A 14,685-nucleotide genomic window follows, 5' to 3' on the forward strand; every position below is an offset into this window, starting at 1 on the left:
AGTGGGGCTAATAAGCCTGAGGTGAAAAGCCTAGGGGGGGGGGGGGGGGGGGGAGAACAGAGCAAAGGAGATGTGGGCAGGAGGGAGAGGGCCACAGCCTCCTGTCTAGGTGGGCTGCAGGGTGGGTGTAACCAGTGGATTCCCAGGAGTCTCTCCTTTCTCACATAGTGTCCCTGTCCCAGAGATGAACAGAAGATGAGAATGGAATCTCCCAGAGTCTCCCCCCACCCCGTAACCCCAAGCCCTCCTCTTGCACTTTCAGCCTCTCCCCTCTCCTAGGGCTCCCAAAGGGACGGAGATCCTCCTGGCCCACCCCCACTCCCTACCCTCTTCAACTCCTTTCTTCCAAAGGCAGAATCCTTTCTAACTCTCTGCTCAGGGTCCTGCAACAGGTCTTGCTCCCCCCTCTCCATGGGGTGGGGCATCTTCTGGAGCAGATTGGTCTGTTTCAGATTTCTGGGAGGGCTTAATTCCTCTCCTCTCTCTGCTCCTCCTACCTCTTCTGGGGCTGAGATTTCAGACCTTTGAGCTTGACACCTGTCCTGGTGGGGATTGGAGTGAGCCCCAAGCCACAGGCAGCACCCCTTTCCTTTTTATCCCCTTGTTGAGTGATCAGCCTCCAGGCAAGACCCTGACTTTAAATCCCCTCCCCCACTCACCCCTACCCCTCCAGAGTAATAACGCCCAGCCCCACCCCATAACGAGGTTGGGTCCTTTGGCCTAGACCAGATAGGGCACCTTCTACCTGAAACCCCCAGAACCGAGTCAGGGGGGAGGAGCCACGGTGTGAGGGGGCGGGGCCAACGTTCCCTCCCAAACCGGGAAGGGAAGCCCTACGTCCTGGATCTTCGTCAGCCCGCTGCATGGCCTACACCCGCTCACTCAGCCCCTACATTCCCAAGTTCTGTGGCCGTGTGAACAGAATCAAAGGTCAAAAACGCTTCTCAGAATTGCCCAATGTGTGTATGTGGCGGTAGGGGTGCAGGAGGGGAGAGAAGGGAAGGCGGGGCCAGTTCAGCAGGAGGAGGGTTAAGTCGGCTTCTCGCCCCGGGAAATCTCAGCGTCTACAGCAGCCAAGCGTGGATCAGTTTTGAGGGGGAAATTCCCCCTCCTCTGGGGCGCCATGAGGTCTCTATCTGGGGCTCGCTTACCCCCCGAGACAGGCCACACCCTTGAACAGGAACCATTATGGGGGTCAGGATTGGGACCCATGCGCGCTGGCCAGTGTCGGATTATCCAAAAAGCAAGGTAAGCACGGGTTTACTTGTGCTTACTTCCTAATCTGTAGTAAACAATTTCACAGTTTTCACCACATCAGAGATTCTGCTTCTAGGTATGGCTGGCATCTGTCTCTCTCCCAACCCCACAGCACCTTCCTACAGAATCAAAGACTCTTTTCAAATTTACAGTCCCTGACAGGGACAGAGTACCCAGTAAAGAAGGTAAGCACGGGTTTATTTGTGCTTATTTACTAATCTGTAGTGAACAGTTTAGATTAGTAAATAAGCAAAGCACAAGTAAACCCGTGGTTATTTTTCTTGTTGGGTAATGCCCCCCCTCCCCGTGCCTCTGGCATCAACCTCCTAGGGAGGGGCAGTCACGTCCCCCCATCAGAGAGGCCCTTCCTTCTCCGCCTTTCCCTGCTTTCCATCCCTCTGGAAGTGCCAGGGTGGGGTGTGGAGAAAGTGACTCAAGGGCAGGGGTGGGGGTGCTAAGGCCTGAGTCCACCCCGAGTCCTTGGAGAGTTCACAACTTGCCCAAACCCAACACCACCAGCTACCAACTTCTTAGGGACCATCCAACCTGTCCAGGAGGATCCCCCCTAACCACCCTCCCTCATAACCAGAGGTCCAGAGGTCCCTCCCCCTCTCCTCGAGGCATCCCCTCACCTTGGCAACCCCTCTGCTGTCTTCTCCCTCTCTCAGCAGGCACTGCCCGGGCCCATGGGTCTGTAGCTCTGTCCAGCAAGTTGAGGTTCAGCCCTGCCAGCAACCCCCACCACCACCACTACCACCAGAAAGAAACACACACACACACAAACACACACACAACCCTCTCCCGTCCTTCCTCTTAAGTGTAAGCAGTGGCTGCCCCAGCCCGCTGTTTCCGGCTTCTCCGTCTACCCAGGTCCCTCCCTGGAGCTCTGACGACACAGAGAAGAGAAAGTAGGCTGGAGGAGGAAGAGGAAGAAAGTGGGGTGAGCATGTGTGCCTCCAGTGTCAGATAGGGGAGCACAGGGGTTAGGGGAGCCAAAGCTGTGCCTTGGGGGCCTGGGGCTAGGCAGGAGGGGAGACTGCCCCCAATCACTTTGTTCATCCCCCTGGGAAGCAATACATTTTTTTTTCCCCAGGAAGTCACTTAATAGCAATCAGAAACATGTCACCCCAAACTGTCTAGCTCCTAAACTCAAGCTTTCACGGGGGCTAGGATTTGGGCGCAGGAGGGCTCCCCGGGGCCTCCGGAAAAGCAAGTCCCTTTGGGCTGCGTGCTCCCTCCAGTGGAGGACCCTGAAAAGCAGCTAGGGAGCCTGATGCCTTCTACAACTCCTAGGTACCCCTCCCTTCTGTGCAGGGAACGCCTTAGAGGTCGTGTGACTACTAATGGGAGAGCACACGGGAGGGGATCCCACAGCTCAGAATTTTGGAAGACTCAAGAGAGAGCCCCATGGCCAAAGACAGTCTTTGCCCCCTTCTCCCTCACTGCCACTCCTCAGACCCTGGTGGAAGCTGGTACCACACGGAGCTGCTGCCTGCAGCTTCCCAGGGGGCAGGTTTGAACATGAATCTGCTGCGTTATCTTGGCGAAGTTCCTGTCTGTTTCTGGGATAAACATGGAGACACACCCAAAAACAAACACACATTCACATCTTCCCTGGCTGCAAGACTACACACTCACACATACACGTGCAGGCAGGCTCACAGACAAGTGAACACCCAGAGCCACATGCAGTCACAACGCCACCACACACACACACTTAAATACACAAGACTTAATCAACAAAGCTTCTGAGTCATCGTAACTAGTGGATGGTTTCTGCAGTCTTCACTGTGGGAGGAGCTGGGGGAGACTCCTTAAAGTGGCCTTTAAGTGCCCCAAAGAGAAAAAGGGTGGTATCTGGGGTGGAGGGGGCAGGGCTTGGTGGGGAGTGGGAGGAAATTTCCACTGCCGCCTTCTTTCTGCTAAGAAGAAACGGTCGAGGGGCCAAAGCTAGGCTTATGCTGCCCCCTCATGGCTGAACTGAGCCTCAGCTCCTCCACCTCCTATCTCCTGCAAATGCGCATGTCTGAACAGGAGTACAAGGTGGGGGTGTGCGCGTACATAGGCAGCAGAGGATAACTGTTAAGGAGACAAGTTGCTTGAGTCAAGTACTGACAACACTACTAACAGCACAATTCTGGGCAGTTTACTTAAACTCTATGCTTGTTTTGGTTTCGTCATCTGTAAAATGGAACAATAATAATCTTAACCTATCAGGTTGTGAGAATGAAATGCAGTAATACATGTGAACGATGCCTGGCACATGGTAAATTAAAGCCATATGTGTGTGTGTGTGTGTATTTTTTTTCTTCCCTGAAACCATGTCCCCTTTTTAAATTGTTATTTATTTTTTAATTATTATTTTTGCAGTGCTCCCCCCCCCCATCCCACTCCTGGTATTAGAATATTTTTACAATAATAAACTAATACTATATTTGTCCTTCCATGATTGACTTATTTCACTCAGCATAATGTCCTTCAAATTCGTCCACATTATGCCGTGTTTTTGCAGATTCTACATTATTCTTTAGGGTTCCATAGTATTCCATTGTGTGTATGTATGTACCATGCTTTGGTTATCCATTCTAATGTTGATGGGCACCTAGGTTGTTTCCATCTTTTTGCTATTGTGAATAATTCTGTGATGAACATGAGTGTTCTTTAGAATATATACCTAGTAATGGAATTGCTGGATCAAATGGTATTTCTAATTCTGACTTTTTAAGGAATCGCCATACTGCTTTTCACAGTGGTTGTATAATTTTACAGTTCCACCAGCACCGTTTGAGAGTCCCAATCTTGTCACATCCTCACCAGCATTTGTTATTTTCTGTCTTGTTGAACTTTGCTATTAGTGGTGGGGCAAGATGGTATCTTACTGTTGTTTTAATTTGCATCTCTTTAATAGCTAATGATCATGAACATTTCTTCATGTGTTTATTGGCCACCTGAATATCCTCTTTGGTGAAGTGTTATTCATGTTTTCTGGTCATATTTTAATTGGATTGTTTGTCTTTTTGTTATTGAGGTGTTGGAGTTTTCTATAAATTTTAGACATAAGTCTCTTGTCAGATATGTTGTTGCCGAATATTTTTTCCCAATCTGTAGGCTCTCTTTTTACATTTTTGGAGAAGTTTTTGGAAGCACGTAAAAATTTAATAATTTTTACAAGGTCCCATTCATTAGTTTATCTTCTGCTCTTTGTGCATTTTGGGTTATGCTTGACAGTCTCTTTATGCCATAAATTAGTGCCCCTAGATGTGCCCCTAGTTTTTCCTTGAGGAACGTTATAGTCTTAGGTTTCACATTTAAGTCTTTGATCCATCTGGAGTTAGTTTTTTATGTAAGGTATGAGGTACAGATCTTGTTTCATTTTTCTGCAAATGGGTATCCAGTTTTGCCAACACCATTTGTTAAGAAGACCATTGCTTCCCCATGTAATGGATTTCAGCCATTTGTCAAAAATTAGCTGACCATAGGTTGATGGATCTATTTCTGGGTTCTCAATTCTGTTCCACTGGTCTATGTGTCTATTGTTGTACCAATACTGGGCTGTTTTGACTACTGTGGCTGTATCGTAGGTATTTTTTTTTGTTTTTGTTTTAATTTTTTTATTGTGGTTTGGGTGAAAGTGTACAGAGCAAATTCACTTTACATACAGCAGTTCACATACACTTTGTTTTATGATATTGACTGCAATCTCCCACAATGCAACAGCTCTGGAACCCACATCCTCCCCATAGTTACCTCTTCCCTGTGTCCTTCCCTCCCGTGCACTCCTGCCCCCCACCTGTCTCCTGGCGCATACACAGCTCTTCTATTCTCCCATGATTGTTCTTTCCAAAGAGTATATCTACCTAATGTAAATGGTCAGCTCATATGCTTGTTTGGCTGGAAGCCACAGGAGTGGGTTCAATTCCAGACCTGAAAGGTAGCTAGGGGCCGTAGCCTCACCAGACTCAATCAGACCAGCAAACCTGTTCCTTTTTTTTTATGATTTTGAGTTTTGTTCCACATTATTCTCCCACTCTATTCAGGATCTCCTACATAGATCCCACTCCAAGGGGTTGACAGTGATAGCCAGGCACCATCTAGTTTTTCTGGTCTCATAGTCATATAGGTGGAGGATCACATGGTCTACTAGTCCCTTGGACTAATTGTTTCCATATGTCTTTGGTTTTCTTCGTTCTTTTTGCCCTGGATGAGGAGAGACCCATTGTTGCATCTAGATGGCTGCTTGCAAGCTTTTAAGATCCCAGTCGCTATTCACCAAAGTAGTATGTGGAACAATGTTTTTGTGCAGTATGTTATGTTTGATGTCCCCTGGTCCCGAGCCCACACGTCCAACTACTCACTCACTCCCTCTGGGTAGCTGGCTGTGGCAAAGAAATTATTACAACCTTGTCCCTTGTCAGCTCTGCTATATACCTGGACATTGTTACAGAACATACAGATATGCTTGTAGAAACATTGTCTGCCAACCCTATACCTGAACATGGGCACACTCCCTCCCCACCACCTGCATAGACATACCTAATAGTTCAGCCTGTCCACCATCTATCCACCCGTATATTAATGTTTGTCATCACTAACAATGCAGTACTATATGTGCAAAAGGGTTCATCTTTGTTGTCTATACCTCCCATGCACCTCTCTATGTCTTCCTCTTCCTCAGTGCCACTGTTGATCACTCACATTTGGTACATTGCCCTTCTCTTCACCCAAATCGATACTTATCTCTACCTATCTAACAGTGTTCCGTACCCTCCCTTCCCACCCCTGGTAACAGCAAAGAAAGTTTCCTTCTATATATAAACCATTCCTTGACTTTTTACAATAACACATTAATACAGTATTTGTCCTTCTGTGATTGACTTATTTCACTCAGTATAATGTCCTCCAAGTTCATCCACGTTATGTAGTGTTTTACAGATGCTACATTATTCTTTAGGGTTCCATAGTATTCCATTGTGTGTATGTACCATAGTTTGGTTATCCATTCTTCTGTTGATGGGCACCTAGGTTGTTTCCATCTTTTTGCTATTGTAAATACTACTGCGATGAACATGAGTGTGCATTTATCTGTTCTTGTCCTGGCTGTCATTTTCTTTGGGGAATATATACCTAGTATTGGAATGCTGGGTCAAATGGTATTTCTAATTCCAACTTTTTCACCATACTGCTTTCCACAGTGGTTGTATCATTTTACAGTTCCACCAGCAGTGTATGAGAGTCCCAATCTTGCCACATCTTTGCCAGCATTTATTTTCTGTCTTGTTGAATTTTGCTACTAGTGCTGGGACAACATGGTATCTCATTGTTTTGATTTGCATTTCTCTAATGGCTAATGATCATGAACATTTCTTCATGTGTTTGTTGGCCGCCTGAATATCCTCTTTGGTGAAGTGTCTATTCATGTCTTCTGCCCATTTTTAAATTGGATTATTTGTCTTTTTATTGTTGAGCTGTTGGAGTTTTCCATAAGTTTTAGAGATAAATCCCTTGTCAGATATGTCATTGCCAAATATTTTTTCCCAATCTGTAGGTTCTCTTTTTACTCTTTTGAAGAAGTCTTTGGAAACACATAAAAATTTAATTTTTACAAGGTTCCATTCATCTAGTTTATCTTCTGCTGTTTATGCAGTTTGGGTTATGCTTGAGAGTCTATTTATGCCATATATTAGGGCCTCTAAATTTGCCCCTGGGAGCTCTGGTAGAGTAGTGCCTAAGACACTTGACTGCTAACCAGAAGGCTGGTGGTTCAAACCCACCAGCCACTCCTCACAAGGAAGATGGGGCAATCTACTTCCATAGTGATACTGCCTCGGAAACCCAAGGAAGGGTCACTATGAGTAAGGTCCGACTCGACGGCACATAACAACAACAACAGATTTACCCCTAGTTTTTCCTTGAGGAAAATTGTGGATTTAGTTTTCACATTTAAGTCTTTGATCCATCTGGAGTTCGTTTTTGTGTATAGTGTGAGGTACAGAGCTTGTTTCATTTTTCTGCAAATGGATATCCAGTTTTGCCAGCACCGTTTGTTAAACAAACAATCTCTTCCCCATTGAATAGATTGCAGCCCTTTGTCAAAGATCACCTGACCATAGGTCAATGGATCTGTTTCTGGGTTCTCAATTCTATTCCATTGGTCTATGTGTCTGTTGTTGTACTAATACCAGGCAGTTTTGACTACTGTGGCTGTAAAGTAGATTTTGAGATCCGGCAGTATGAGACCTCCTACTTTGTTCTTCAATGATGCTTTGCTTATCCAAGGTCTCTTTCCTTTCTATATAAAGTTAGTGACTGGTTTTTCCATATCCTTAAAGAATGTTGCTGGGATCTGGATTGGAATTGCATTGAATGTATAGACTGCTTTGGGTAGAATTGACATTTCACAATATTCAAGCTTCCTATCCACAAGCATGGTATGTTCTTCCACTTCTGTAGATGTCTTATGGCTTCTTGAAGTAGTGTTTTGTAGTTTTCTTTGTACAGGTCTCTTATGTCCCTAGTGAGATTTACTCCCAAATATTTTATTTTTTTGGTAGCTATTGTAAATAGTGGGAACTCTGGTAGCATAGTGCCTAAAGCTCTAGACTGCTAACCAGAAGGCTGGCGGTTCAAACCGACCAGCCACTCCTCGGAAGGAAGGTTGGGCAATCTACTGCCATAGTGATGTCGCCTCAGAAACCCAAGGAGGGGTCACTATGAGTCGGGTCTGACTCGATGGCACATAACAACAACAACAGATTGTAAATAGTATTGATTTCCTTATTTCCTTTTCAGCATCTCTTTAATGATGTAGAGGAATTCAACTGAGTGTTGGAATCCAACTGTACGTTGATCTTGTATCCCTCCACTATGCTATATCTCTCAATTAGTTCCAGTAGTTTTTTTGCTGAGTCTCTTGGGTTTTCTATGCATAGGATCATATCATTAGCAAATAGGGATAGTTTTACTTCTTCCTTATCAATGTGGATGCCTTTGATTTCTCTTTCTTGCCTTATTGCCCTGGCTAGGACTTCCAATACAATGTTGAATGGAAGTGGTGATAGAGGGCATCCTTGTCTGGTTCCTGTTCTCAAGGGGAATGGTTTCAGTTTCTCTCCATTGAGAATAATGTTGGCTGGTGGTTTTGCATATTAAGTTGAGGAATGTCCCTTCTATTCCTATTTTGCTGAGAGTTTTTATCAGGAATGGGTGTTGGATTTTATCAAATACCTTTTCTGCATCGATTGATATGATCATGTAGTTCTTTTCCTTTGTTTTATTTATGTGATGGATGATGTTGATTGTTTTTCTAATGTTGAACCATCCTTGCATAGCTGGTATGAACCCCACTTGGTCTTAATGTATTATTTTTTTCGATATATTGTTGGAGTCTACTGGCTAGGATTTTGTTGAAGATTTTTGCATCTATATTCATGAGGGATCTTTGTCTGTAGTTTTCCTTTTTAGTGATGTCTTTGCCTGGTTTTGGTATCAAGGTTATGCTTGCTTCATAAAATAAATTTGGGAGGATTCCATCCTTTTCTGTAATCTGGACTAGTTTGAGTAGGATTAGTGTCAGTTCTTCTCTGAATGTTCAGTAGAATTCTGCAGTGAAACCATCTGGACAGGATTTTTATGTTGTTGGTCATTTTTTTATGACCTGTTCAATTTCTTCTTTTGTTATGGGTCTGTTCAAATTTTCCAGTTCAGTCTTTGTTAGTTTAGGTAAGTAGTATGCTTCTAGAAATCTGTCCATTTCTTCCAGATTTTCAAATTTTGAGTATAGTTCTTCATAGTATACTCATATTATCCTTTTAATTTTTGTTGGTTCTGTTGTAATGTTGTCCAATTAGTCTCTTATTCATGTTATTTGTATTCACTCCCTTTTTTCTTTTGTTAAATTTGCCAGTGGTTTGTCAATTTTACTAATCTTTAAAAAAAAACCAACTTCTAGTCTTGTTGATTTTTTTCTATTGTCTTTCTATTTACTGTTTCATTTATTTCTGCTCGAATATTATTATTTCTTTTCTCCTGGTGACAGTAGGTTGGTTTTTTTTTTTTTTTTTTTGCTGCTCTTTTTCTAATTTTTGGAGTTGTTGGGTTAAATATTCATTTTGGCTCTTTCTTCTTGTTTGATGTGAATATTTATTGCTATAAATTGGCCTCTGATTACTGCTGTTGCTGTGTCCCAAAGATTTTGGTAAGTTGTGTTTTCATTCTCATTTGATTCAAGGAATTTTTCTATTTCATTTTTTTATTTCTTCTATTACCCAGTCATTTTCAAGGAGGATGTTATTCAGTTTCCACATGTTTGCTCTTTTTCTATTGATCTTCCTATTTTCACAGCACTGTGATCTAAGAAGATGCTTTGCAGTATTTCAGTGTTTTAAATTTATTAAGGGTTGCTTTGTGGTCTAACATATGGTCTGTCCTGGAGAATGTGCACTGGAAAAGAATATATATTGTGCTGTTGTTGGGTGAAATGCTCTGTAGGTGTCTATAAGGTCAAGTTGGTGAACTGTATTGTTTTAGTTCTTCTGCGTCTTTGTTGAGTTTCTTTACGGTTGTTCTATCTTTGATTAAAAGTGGTGTATTAAAGTTTCCTACTATGACTGTGGAGTCATCTATTTGTCTTTTCAATTCTGTTAAAGTCTGATTTATGTATTTTGGGGCTCTTTCATTGGGTGCATAGATATCTACTATGGTAATGTCCTCTCGTTCAACTGATCCTTTAATCATTATATAATGTCCTTCCTTGTCTTTTATGGTGGTTTTGTCTTAAAGTCAATTTTATTAGAAATTAATATTGCCACTCTTGCTATTTTCTGGTTGTCATTTGCTTGATATATTTTTTTCCAACTTTTGATTTTTAGTCTATTTTTGTCTTTATCTCTAAGGTGTGTTTCTTGTAGACAGCATATTGATGGGTTATGTTTTCTTATCCAGTCTACAACTCTCCATCTCTTGAGTGGTGCATTTAATCTATTGACATTCAGTGTAATTATCAACAAGGACGAATTTGTTCCTGTCATTTTGTTATGTGTTTTTTTTGTGGTGTTACTGACTCCTTTGTTTCATATAATTTTCTGTGCTGAGCTCATTTTGTTTATGAATTGTGTTATCATTTCATTTGTTGCTATTGTTTTAATATTTGCTAAACATTTGTGCTTGTCCTCTTTTTTAACTTTGATGTGAAGGTTTATCATTTTTCTTTGAGGTTACCCTGTGATTTATAATTTTCTTTCCAAGTTTAGAGCTGTCTGTTCTATCTTGCAGTTGTTTTGATTTCCCTACCATTTAGAAGTTTTGTAGCTACAGTTTTTTCCCTCTTTTTGGTTTGTAGTTGTCCTCATTTGCCAATTGATGTTTCTGGTTCTCTGTTTACAATCTTGTAGGCTAATTTACTTTGGATACTTCCATAACTGGGTTGGTTTCTGGGTTATGTCATCACATGTGTTAATGGTCAGTTGTTGTTTGCTGTTGTTGGTTCTCTGTCCAAAGGACTCCTTTTAGCATCTCTTGTAAGGCTGGTCTGGTTTTAACAAATTCCCTTCATTTCTGCTTATCTGGAAATGTCCTAATTTCACCATCATATTTGAGGGATAATTTTGCTGGGTATATAATTATTGGTTGGAAATATTTTTCTCTCAAGGTTTTATATATACCATACCCTTGTCTTCTTGCCTGCATGGTTTCTGCCAAGAAATCTGAGCTTAGTCTTATTGGTTGCCCCTTGTAGGTAACTTTTCATTGTTCCCATGCTGCTTTCAAGATTCTTTCGTCTTTGGTTTTGGTGAGTTTGATGATGATATGTCTTGGTGATTTTCTTTTGAAGTCTGTCCTGTTTAGGGTTTGTTGGACTTCTTGAATGGATATATTCTCATCTTTCATCATATCAGGGATATTCTTTTCCAACAAATCTTTGACAATTTTCTCTGTGGTTTTATTTGTCTCTTCCTGTTCTGAAATTCTGATACACCTAGGTTATTGCTTTTGATGGCATCCCACATGAACCTTAGGCTTTCTTCATTTTGTTTTGATCTTTTTTCTGATTGATCTCTTTCCAAAGAAGAATTGAAGCATTTGTCTTAAATCTCACTAATTCTGTCTTTCAATGATTCTGTTCTACTCCTTTGCCCATTCAATGTGTTACCTATTTCTGATAATTTAGTATTACTCTTCTAGATTTCTGTCTGTAGATTTTGTATCATTTCTGATTTTTCATTTATTTTGTCATTTTGTTCTTGTATTGTCTTCCAAAATTGTTCTAGGGTTTTTCTGTGTTTTCCTCAATTTTGTCAGTGTTTTCCTTGATCTGTCTCTCAATACGTTGAAGGTACCTAAATATAATTCTTTTGAATTTCTTATCAGGGAGTTCCAATGCTGCTTCTTCCTTAGGGATGTGTTCTGGGTCTGTATCCTGGCCCCTTGTTTTTACTGCTTTATCTTGCTTCTTTGTGTGGATAGTGATTATCTGTTGTCTCCGAGACATTGTGACATTTTTATGTTTATATTTAATTGGTGATTACATGTTGCAGTGATTTGCTTAAGATTTTCATTTTCTTTGTTTTGTTTGGATGTATCTGAGTAAGCAGGTACTGCGCTCCTCTATTTGCTAGTTGGCAGCACTTATGCACTCACCACCTGTCTCCTTTCCAATTGTCAGCCTCCTGTATGTCCGTGCTCTCTTTGGCAAGTGGAGCCTATTCTTAGGTCCCTGGAATCTGAATGAGAATTCTATCACTTTAAATATCCAAAATGGCCACTGCTTGTAAAGATTCAAAATAGCTGTGCCCAGCCACCATTTGTAAACATTTAAAATGGCTGTGCCCTCCAGATAGTTGAAATTCTACAGCTCAATTTATCTCCTTCTTTGCTGTTTCCCTTTTCAGTCATCAGTGCAATAGTTCATGCAGCCCTTGGTGAGCAGGACTGATTTTTAGGTTAATTCTCAGGTCCTAACACCACTTGGAAATATTCAGGCTGTCCATGCTGTCAAGATAGCTGACAGTCTGCAGCTCCGTTTGTCTCCTTATTCACTGTTTTCATTCAGGTTCTTCTACTACTTGGTGTTTAATCCACTTCTGTATCCTTCCTTTCAAAGTTCAGGGCTCCAGGATTATCTTCTGTATCTGTCTCGATTGGTTTCTTTTTGTTGAAGAGGGTCTGTGTAGCTTGTCTCCCTATTCTCCCATCTTACTAGAAGTCCTTAAGTCCTATTTTTATGGTCCAGAATAAACCATAGATGAGGAAGCTGGAGGGTCTCCACCCTACATAGCAGTCCCCAGATTTGGGGAGTAATATTCCCACCACAAAGACAGAGCCTGTGGCAGGTGTGGATGTATGTGTTTATTGTGTCTGGAAGACAGTTAACTTAAGAGAGGGAGAGTAGGTGTAGAGAAGGCAGGCATGATACCTGCCCATGAGCTTGTACAACAAGCAACACTAGAACTGTAGTGTGTACGCGTATGTGCTTATGGCACATGCATGTCGTATGTCCTCTCAGTTGTCCACTCTGCCTACAAACATACACAGATAGTAGCTGAATCCAGGCTTCACTATTTTAGGCGTTTCAGGGGACCAAGTCTCTTCCTCACCCCCACCCCAACTTGAGCAGGAGAAGGGGAAGAAGTGAACACAGTTTCTAACTTTGGTTCCTTTTTTGGGGGGAATGGTGAAGGTTATGTGTCAATTTTCCTGGTCCTGGCTTTGAGTAGCTGGGCATCTGGATGTAGTGACTTCCCATGATGAGACTGGTTATCAGCTCCATGGAGGAATCTGCTGTGAGTCGCTGCCTTAGGGATGTGGTCTGCTTCCAGCATATAAGAAGACACTTTGAGAAAGGTCTTGAGCTTCTTGGCACACTTGGATCCTGAATTTGGCTGAGTCATCAGTGAGTGGCCTGCCGTGTTGCCTGCTGATCTTGGGACTGTTTCTGGCCTTGAACTAGTGGCCTGTCATGTTGCTTGATAATCTTGGGACTATGCCATTTTATTTATTGACCTTGGGTTTGTCAGCCTCAGCAGCCAACAGCTGCCTGAGATGCACCCAGCTCCAGCGGGCCGGGAGCAAGAGGCAGAGCTGAAGCCCAAGGTCGAGGGGCCTTCACCCAGGCTCTAGGCACTTGAACATGGACTTCTAGCCTCCTAAACTGTAAGAGAATAAATTCCTGTTTGTTAATACCATATACTTGTGGTATTTCTGTTGGAGCAACACTAAAGAGCCAAAACAGGGGGAAAGGGGAGGAGCAAGTACTGGTAGAAAAATAATATTTATTGGCTTCCCCTCCAACAAATTATACCAGTGGGGACACTGTGATGTCATGGAAAGAACTTAGAATTCTGAAGCAAATCTAGGTGGGGTCTGACTGTACTTAAGAGCTTTGTGACCATGTGTGTCAACCCTTTAAATGAGGACAGTTGTTAAACCTAGGGTGCAAGTTCATGATGCACTCATTCCCAGGTGTGCAACTGCAGGTTTGGCCAGAAGACCTTCATGAGCTGGAGAGTCTCACTTGCCACACATTCTTCCTTGCCTTGCCACTACACCAGATGGCTGTAAGGGCTGCATAGTAGAAAGCATATGAAAAAAAAAAACCTAAGGAGCTCTAGTAGCATAGTGGCTAAAGCACTTGACTGCTAACCAGAGGGCTGGCGGTTCAAACCCACCGGCCACTCCTCGGAAGGAAACCCAAGGAGGGGTCGCTATGAGTCGGGGCCGACTCGACGGCACATAACAACAACAACAACATGGTCTGTGAACTACAGGCTCTAGCCCAATAGTGGGTCACAAAGTCAATTTGTTGGGCCTTGACTGTCAGTTTTTTAAAAATGAAGTAAAATAGAATAGAAAATGTCAATGCATCATACAAAGTAAGGGACAGGTATTGTTTCATGAGACTTTTGTTTCAGTTTTTTATATATATTTGAATTCTAAGTCATGACATAAAACATTATTTCTTAGTGCAGGTTATGTTCAAAGAAGTTAGAAAGCACCATTTAGATGTTGATGATGATCATCTATTGCTTTGCATTGCTTTTTAATTATGTTGCGGGTCCATCCTCTTCCCCCACCCTCTGAGAAGAACATAAACTCCCAGAGGGCAGGGACTCATATCATACTGTACACACTGCTATGAAGTGAGAAGACAACATGCATTCTTGCTAGTGGTTTTATTTATTGAGTATTTACTATTTACCTGGTGCCGGGCTAAATGTTTTACATACATTGCCAAATAAGGACTAAACTTACTGGGTGGTAAAATGATAACCTTATGAATAGCAAAGAAACACTGTTTGGTACATTACCGCGCACCTTTAGGAATAGTCCGTTTAGGCTAGAAGGCTCTCAAAATAGGATTGGGAAAGAGCTGCCACATCTGAGTAAACGCAGCCTTACTCATATGGAAAAGAGAAAGCTTTCGAGACCTTCATT

The sequence above is a fragment of the Orycteropus afer genome, unplaced genomic scaffold (assembly GCF_000298275.1).
Source record: "Orycteropus afer afer isolate SDZICR_OR568_19922 unplaced genomic scaffold, OryAfe1.0 scaffold00261, whole genome shotgun sequence".
NCBI lineage: Eukaryota > Metazoa > Chordata > Mammalia > Tubulidentata > Orycteropodidae > Orycteropus > Orycteropus afer.